Raw genomic sequence first — 8359 nt, 5'->3', positions numbered from 1 at the left:
TATATTTAACAGACCCAAAAGGGTATACAAAGAAACTGCTAGAGTTAATAAATGAATTCAGCAAAGTGGCAGGATATAAAATCAACACACATAAATCAAAGACATTCCTGTATATCAGCAACAAAACTTCTGAAATGGAAATGAGGAAAATCACTCCATTCACAATATCCTCAAAGAAAATAAGATACTTGGGAATCAACCTAACAAAAGAGGTAAAAGATTTCATTGTATACAATGAAAACTACAGAACCCTAAAGAGAGAGATAGAAGAAGATCTTAGAAGATGAAAAAAATGTACCCTGTTCATGGATTGGCAGAACTAACATCATCAAAATGGCAATATTACCCAAAGTTCTCTACAGGTTTAATGCGATGTCAATCAAAATCCCAACGACATTTCTTGTAGAAATAGATAAAGCAATCATGAAATTCATATGGAAAAACAAAAGACCCAGAATAGCAAAAGCAATTCTAAGCAGGAAGTGTGAATCTGGAGGTATAGCGATACCAGAGTTCAAACTGTACTACAAAGCAATAGTAACAAAAACAGCGTGGTACTGGTACCAAAACAGGCAGGTGGACCAATGGTACAGAATAGAGGACACAGAAACCAATCCACAAAAGTACAACTTTCTTATATTTGATAAAGGGGCTAAAAGCATGCAATGGAGGAAGGATAGCATCTTCAACAAATGGTGCTGGGAAAATTGGAAATCCATTTGCAACAAAATGAAACTGAATCCCTTTCTCTCGCCATGCACAAAAGTTAACTTGAAATGGATCAAGGAGCTAGATATCAAATCAGAGACACTGTGTCTGATAGAAGAAAAAGTTGGCTATGATCTACATACTGTGGGGTCGGGCTCAAAATTCCTTAATAGGACGCCCATAGCCCAAGAGTTAATAACAAGAATCAACAAATGGGACTTACTTAAACTAAAAAGTTTTTTCTCAGCAAGAGAAACAATAAGAGAGTTAAATAGAGAGCCTACATCCTGGGAACAAATTTTTACCCCTCACACTTCAGATAAAGCCATAATATCCAGAATATACAAAGAACTCAAAAAATTAAACAATAAGATAACAAATAACCCAATCAACAAATGGGCCAAGGACCTGAACAGACACTTCACAGAGGAGGACATACAATCAATCAATAAGTACATGAAAAAATGCTCACCATCTCTAGCAGTCAGAGAAATGCAAATCAAAACCACCCTAAGATACCATCTCACTCCAGTAAGATTGGCAGCCATTATGAAGTCAAACAACAATAAGTGCTGGCGAGGATGTGGGGAAAAGGGTACACTTGTACACTGCTGGTTGGACTGCAAATTGGTGAGGCCAATATGGAAAGCAGTATGGAGATTCCTGGGAAAGCTGGGAATGGATCCACCATTTGACCCAGCTATCGCCCTTCTTGAACTAATCCCTGAGGATCTTAAAAGAGCGTACTATAGGGATACTGCCACATCAATGATCATAGCGGCACAATTCACAATAGCTAGACTGTGGAACCAACCTAGATGCCCTTCAATAGATGAATGGATAAAAAAATGTGGCATCTATACACAATGGAGTATTACACAGCACTAAAAAATGACAAAATCATAGAATTTGCAGGGAAATGGATGGCATTAGGACAGATTATGCTAAGCGAAGCTAGCCAATCCTTAAAAACAAATGCCAAATGTCTTCTTTATATAAAGAGAGCAACTAAGAACAGAACAGGGTGGAAGAGCATGAGGAAAAGATTAACATTAAACAAAGACGAGTGGGGGGAGAGAAAGGGAGAGAGAAGGGAAAGCATATGGAAATGGTAGGAGACCCTCAATGTTACACAAAATTACATATAAGAGGTTGTGAGGGGAAAGGGGGGGGGGAACAAGGGAGAGAATTGAACAACAGCAGTTGAGGTAGAGAGGGAAGATGGGAGGGGAGGGGTGGGGGGATAGTAGGGTATAGGAAAGGTAGCAGAACAACAGTCACTAATATGCCATTATGTAAAAACGTGAGTGTGTAACCGATGTGATTCTGCAATTTATATTTGGGGTAAAAATGGGAGTTCATAACCCAATTGGGGCAAATGTATAAAAGATGATATATCATGAGCTTTGTAATGTTTTGAACAACCAATTAAAAAAACATATATATATATATAAAATAAATGCTTTTTCTTCAAAAAAAAAAAAAGATCATTTGGGCCCACAGTTCTGGAGATTCCAGTCCAAGATCAGGCAGCCCCATTGCTTTGGGCCTCTGATGAGGATGGCACAGGATGATGGGAGATTCTATAGAATGAACTGCTTAACTCATTATCCAGAAACCAAAGAGAAAAAGACTGGGCTCCTATAATCGCTTTCCTCCCTAAGGAAATCCAAGTAGGCCCTCACCTTCTAAAAGTCCCACCACTTCCCAATGGCACCAGCTGGAAACAAAGCTTTTTTAACATATACCTTTTGGGAGACACTTACCTAAGTCAGAGTATAACTAATAATGACAATTTAAAATAAAGCAATAAATTAAAGTTCTATCTAAATGCAATTCTTGGGATGAAATTGCCTTTAAAGATGGTGCACTGTGAATCTGCCCTGGATTAAAAAGTAGACCCTCTGTGGGTGTGACTAAGTCCCAAGCCTTTCTCTCATGAGCAAAGTAATTCATACAGAACATGTAGCACATCAGGGCATTGACTTAAACATCTGTAAAATTAGGACATTGGTCTGTCACTTGAATCTGTTCCAGCCCTAACCCACTGTGTATCTAAGCTACACCTTTTCGGAGCTCCCCAAGTCTCTTATGTGACTTCTTCCCAGGAATGAGCCATTCTCTCCCAATCAGATGCTCCTCTGGGAAGAAGCACAAGAAGAAAGAGAAAAATCCTCAAAAATTAGATGTTATTTAAAAAGAGAGAGAGAGAGGGAGACACTTAAGATTATTTAAATTAACAAAGTATATTGGGTGTACTGGGTTTTACTGGGTTAGGTTTAGGGTTACTGATTACTCCTTTATCACCTCCAGAAGGAAGATAAAGAAGATGCTTTCTTTGCACATCTGATGGTAGCATTCAAATGTGATTCTTCTTCACTGACATTAATATTATATTGTGCCAGATATTATGCTAGGTACTTTGAATAAGGTCCTTGGTTTAATCAGTAATGTCTAATGGCCTTTTAATCTCCTCTTCCTTACAACCAAGCCTCTTTCCCAATCCTTCAGTGCTGCACTATATCACACAGGAATCTTCTTCCATGAAGGGTCTCCAATGTCCTTGATATTAAAAAAATAAAAATCATGGTGATTGATAAAACTAAGGCTTCTGAAGCCACTCCCTAGAGACCCTGCTTCACTGTACCTGCAATATAACTTCTTTCAAGGTACTTTTTAGCAAGTACCCAGGTGACCTTATAATTGGACATCTCTCTCAGGACTTTGTTCTTACTGTTTCTGAACACATATCAGGATTGGCTTTCTCAGCTCCACAGGATCCTTCCTTTTTTGACATTATCTTAATTCACTATCACAGATTTTTTTTTATTAAACTTCAGTGGTTTTTTCCTTTTTCATGCTTTTAAAAATGAAACTGTTTAGTGCCATTTTATACGCAACTTGAAAGCTTAAATGAGTTGCTTTCATGGACTTCAGGAAATGCTTGAATTATACGACATTCACTTGAATATGACCATTTAAAGGGTCATATTCAAGAGGGTGAGTTACATCATCTTTTAGAATCAAAAGATGATTGGAAAATTCCTTTATTTTTATTTCTTGATCATGAATTTTCTTTCTCCACTAATGAATTCAGAAATGTTACTATCACCACAATTGCTGGTTGGTGGCTATCTTATTTCCAAATTCCTTCTTTGACACAAATGAATGTGCAGTGGTTCTTCAGAATTATCTTGTTTATTTATAGTTTATTGTGGGGTGTTAAATCTTTTCTCGCCTGACACCTCTAGGACATGCATTATTGCTCCAGCTGTATTTACTTTCTTAAATGAGATTTGGGATGAGTTACTGATCACCATTCAACAAAATGTTTTCGCCTCCTGAAATTTCATTTATCCTGACAAAGGAGTTTGGCTTTCAGTGGCTAGAGAGTATCTATTCAATCCATCTATATATATATTTTTTTAACTAAGAACAGAGACCTCCAACATGTCAACTAGAAACCATCTCACCCACCACTCTGTTTGGCCACTGCTCTCTTGTCTCTTTCTTCAGCAATGGTAAAATGAATTCTTTTTCCTTAAAAAGAGAAATCCATATTTTGTTGACTTTGCCAACAATTAAAATGTTGGAGAGCTGGGCAGCAAAGCTGTTCCACTGGCATCTTTCACATGAACCCTATCAAAAGAGCCAGGATGTCTCTCTCTTCCCAAGTTACGTGCACCTCTGGTATCATACACAGATTGCCCGTGTCAAATTTGAAATCAGAAGTCTTGCTCCAAATCCATTTGAATGGTGTCATTCACTTTGAGGAGGGTATCAGGGAAGTGAATGTTGTGAGCATCCTGGATCACAAGAGATTCTTTCTGTGCCTACAAGAGCTTTCTCACTTTGCACAACTTGTGCTTAGCTTCCTTGGGTATAAGATGATGAACAATGATGAACAACAAAGTGACCCTTTGCTGTACTAGATCAGAAGGCAATTCTCTTAGGTCTTGTCCATGCAGACATCCATGAAACCAGGTTGGGGGGGTGCATATATCAGTTTGGACTTTGCTATCAATCTTAATGAACTCCTGCATGCAGATCTTTATCTCCTGACAGGTCATTCTTAGGTTTGATCCGTAGAAAAATGATGAGAGGAAGACATTCTAAGACATTCTAAGAAGCTAAGGCTTGTGGGGACTGGCGGGTACTCAAGGAACAAAATATGTCAGTCATTTATGCAACTTCCATGACTTTGAAGCTGTTACCTATTTCAAATGCTTCTTGGGACCACAAGCCAAGGTTACGCTAGGTAAGGAAAGAAGAAAAAGAGTATCTTTGGCACTTGTTACTATTGACTCTTGACAATCAAAAGAGGATAATGCCAATAGTCTTTACAGTTTGAAAATTTGGAGATATATAGCTTTTTTCATAAAATGTATACTTGAGAAAAAAAAGTCTCATAAAGGAATAGATTTTTCTCTCATACTTGTTGTCCTTAAAGACCTACAAGTCACAAAGTGTGGAAATAAATACCCACACATACGCACAAGCACACACACATATACACATATACATACACACACACACACACACACACACACACACATATATATACACACATATACACACACGCATATATATGCCAATGTGAAATATTTAAATATGTTTACTGGTTTTTTTGACAATTATAGTGTTTCTTCTTTACTTATTTATTGTACCAACAATTCCAAGAGCCAAGGGGAATTTCTAAGAAAATATTTTGCTGCATGAATATTTCCTTTCATTTACAATAGTAAAAAAATCAATGATAGCCTAGGTAAGCAAAAAAAAAAAAAAAAGCTAAATGAATCCCAATACGTTCATAGTATGGAATGCTACACGTCATCAAAAAGATGCTATAAGATATGTAATGATATGGAAGGTCCCTAACATATTTATTTATGCAAAAAACAAAAGTGTTCATTGAGCATGTAGTACAGACACTGTACTAGATTCTGGGTTCTCCATGATGACAATGGCAGATATAGTTCCTGACCTGGAAAATTTAAAATGTACAATACAAAAGAAGAAAAAGAAGGATAAAAAAAAGGAAGAAAAAGCAAAAAAATGGGCATATATTTGGAAAATTTTGCTTTTATTATTTTAGAGATACATTGCAAAAGAAAAAACTACGGAAGGCCATTGTTTTTTAGCTAAGCTCTTCTATCAGGCTCCAAAAGAAAAGAATAAACCAAAATGAAATCATTCATGTTAAAACTCCACATAACCAAATTTAAAGGAAGCAGAGGGATCCTCAAACAGACCAGTTTTTCCTGAAAATAGGAGATTCCACTCTACCACAGTCAGTATAATTAGGAATTAATTATGCTTTAACCTTTGTATTTAACCTTTATAGTAAAACCTCTGCTTTAACCTTTATATTAAAAGATTAACATGAACTAACTGGGCATTAACCAACAAGCTTCTTTGTATTATTCTGTTTCCGTGTCGCCACCTTAGAAAACCCACTGTTCTGCCATTGACCAGTGGAAACTCCCTTTCCATTTTATAGAAATGAGATTGTTCCAATTCATAAATCCAGAATAAAAGCCAATGAAATCTATGGCTAAATCTGTTCTAATCTTGTCTTTTGACAACCTAGATGAACACATTGCTTATTTGATTACAGAACTGCAAACATTGTCATTTTTCTCCCCTTTGGTACATTTGCTAAATAGTAATGCTTTATTTTTATTAAAAGGAAAGCAATTTCAAATATAATTTTCAGCAAAATGTTCTAAGTGTGTACATGGTGTACATCGAGGCCATTAGTATCGCTTGAGAGTGCTGAAACTGAAAATGTAGATAGATACCAAGACATCCATGACATCTAAGGTGTAATGGGGAGAGAACAAGAGGAGTCGATTTCCCTTCAGCCGGTCACCTCCCACCCACTTCCACCGACTACTTGAAGGCATATCATCCTGGTAAATACTGTAGCCTGCTTTGAAGTTACTCTCTTCTTTTTTTCTAAAATGCTTTGAATGTGATGCAAAAACGGTGAGATATTGTGTGGGCATAACATAAGGTGAAGGGCCTATTCCATCTTTAATTTTAATTAGTTATCTTTTAATGATGAATTCACTTCCTCTCACCCCATAAAACCCTTGGCCACCAAACAGTGTAACTTGAGGGTAGGGTGATGGTCGCTTTACTACCACGTGGATTTTATGAAGAACCACTAAAGTACCTTGTTAACTACACCTTCTCATTTATTGTGAGGCCTTTTTTTTTTCTCTTTATCTCTCTCTTTAGTAAATCCAAGGTGAATTCAAATGAATAAAATAGTGAAAAGCAAAGAGCTTGGATGTTTAGCAAAACCTGAGGGAGATTATATTCGTTGTGTGTCACAACACTGAGAAAAATGAAGACGAGCTTTTCTCCCCAGTGCTCATTCTGTGTGTTAAATGCTTTAATCATTCTGAGCATAAGGGCTTTCCTTCATTATTACTGCTCTGCTAGGAAGGTCTAAGGTTTTGTTTTCTTGTACAATCAATGAGAAGAGCATCCTACATTTAGAAAGCGATTTGTATTCAGATGTTTCCAAAGCTCTTTGTGTGCAATTTTTGGTTGCTCTTGTCTGTTTGTTTATTATAAGCTTCATCTACCTGACAATTTAATGAGGTCAAAGTTTTATGAACTGCTCTGGCTTACTAGATTAGTTTTTTTCTTTCCTTTCTTTTTTTCTTTTTCTTTTTTTTTAATTTTTTTTTTTTTTTTTTTTTTGAGGTGGGTACTAGAGATTGAACTCAGGGGTTCTTAACCACTGAGCCACATTCCCCAGCCCTTTTTATTTTTTATTTTGAGACATGGTTTCACATGCTGCTTAGGGCCTAAGTTGTTAGGCTGGCTTTAACTTGCAATCCTCCTGCCTCAGCCTCCCCACCTGCTGGGATTACAGTCATGAGTCACTGTGCCCAGCTGGATTAGATTTTAAAATATCTGTATGGGTTGGAATAAGGCTTAGAGGTTGAGAAAAGTATGCTTTAGCTAGAAAAGTTCCTAGAATATTTATTTCCCTTCAGTAAAGATTATTGTTGAAAAATTTTTTATTCTTTTTTTTGGGGGGAGGCCGTGTACCAGGGATTGAACTCAGAGGCACTTGGCCACTGAGCCGCATCCCCACCCCTATTTTGTATTTTACTTAGAGACAGGGTCTCCCTGAGTTGCTTAGTGCCTCACAGTTGCTGAGGCTGGCTTTGAACTAGTGATCCTCCTGTCAGTCTCCTGAGCTTCGGGGACGACTGGCATGTGCCACTGCACCTGGCATTGTTCGTTATTTATTTGCTTAAATCTGTTCTAACTACCGCATTGTAGTTTAAACAACTTTTAAGGCATATTGAGATTAGTTTGAATTTTGTGAACGTGGGCAAGCTGTTTAATCTGGATCTAGTTTTCTCGTGGCTAAGAGAGGAAACCAATACAGACTTCTCAGAGTTGCTCTCTGGAACAAATGAGCTGGTGCACGGGAAGTGCCTGATGCTTAATAAATGGTAGCTGCTGGCAGCATCACCATTGCTTAGTGTGCAATCATGCTAGAAATAAACCAGGACAATGGCAGACCATATAGATCCGTTCTCCCTGATCACATTCGTCTCTCTCTGAATCTGACTTAAAAAGCTTTTTTAAAAACTTAAAAAAAAAAAAAAAAAAAAAAACTTAA

The 8359-nt window shown here is 37.2% G+C and overlaps 1 pseudogene; it reads right to left on the bottom strand.

The window, feature by feature from the left end:
- Positions 1-4177: 4177 nt before the first annotated feature.
- Positions 4178-7966, bottom strand: LOC143411385 (small ribosomal subunit protein eS4, X isoform-like; annotated as a pseudogene).
- Positions 7967-8359: the final 393 nt, after the last annotated feature.

Source organism: Callospermophilus lateralis, chromosome 12, assembly GCF_048772815.1.
Source record: "Callospermophilus lateralis isolate mCalLat2 chromosome 12, mCalLat2.hap1, whole genome shotgun sequence".
Classification (NCBI taxonomy): Eukaryota; Metazoa; Chordata; class Mammalia; order Rodentia; family Sciuridae; genus Callospermophilus; species Callospermophilus lateralis.
The sequence above is the reverse complement of the archived record's forward strand: the minus strand, read 5'-3'. Positions and strand labels throughout refer to the sequence as shown.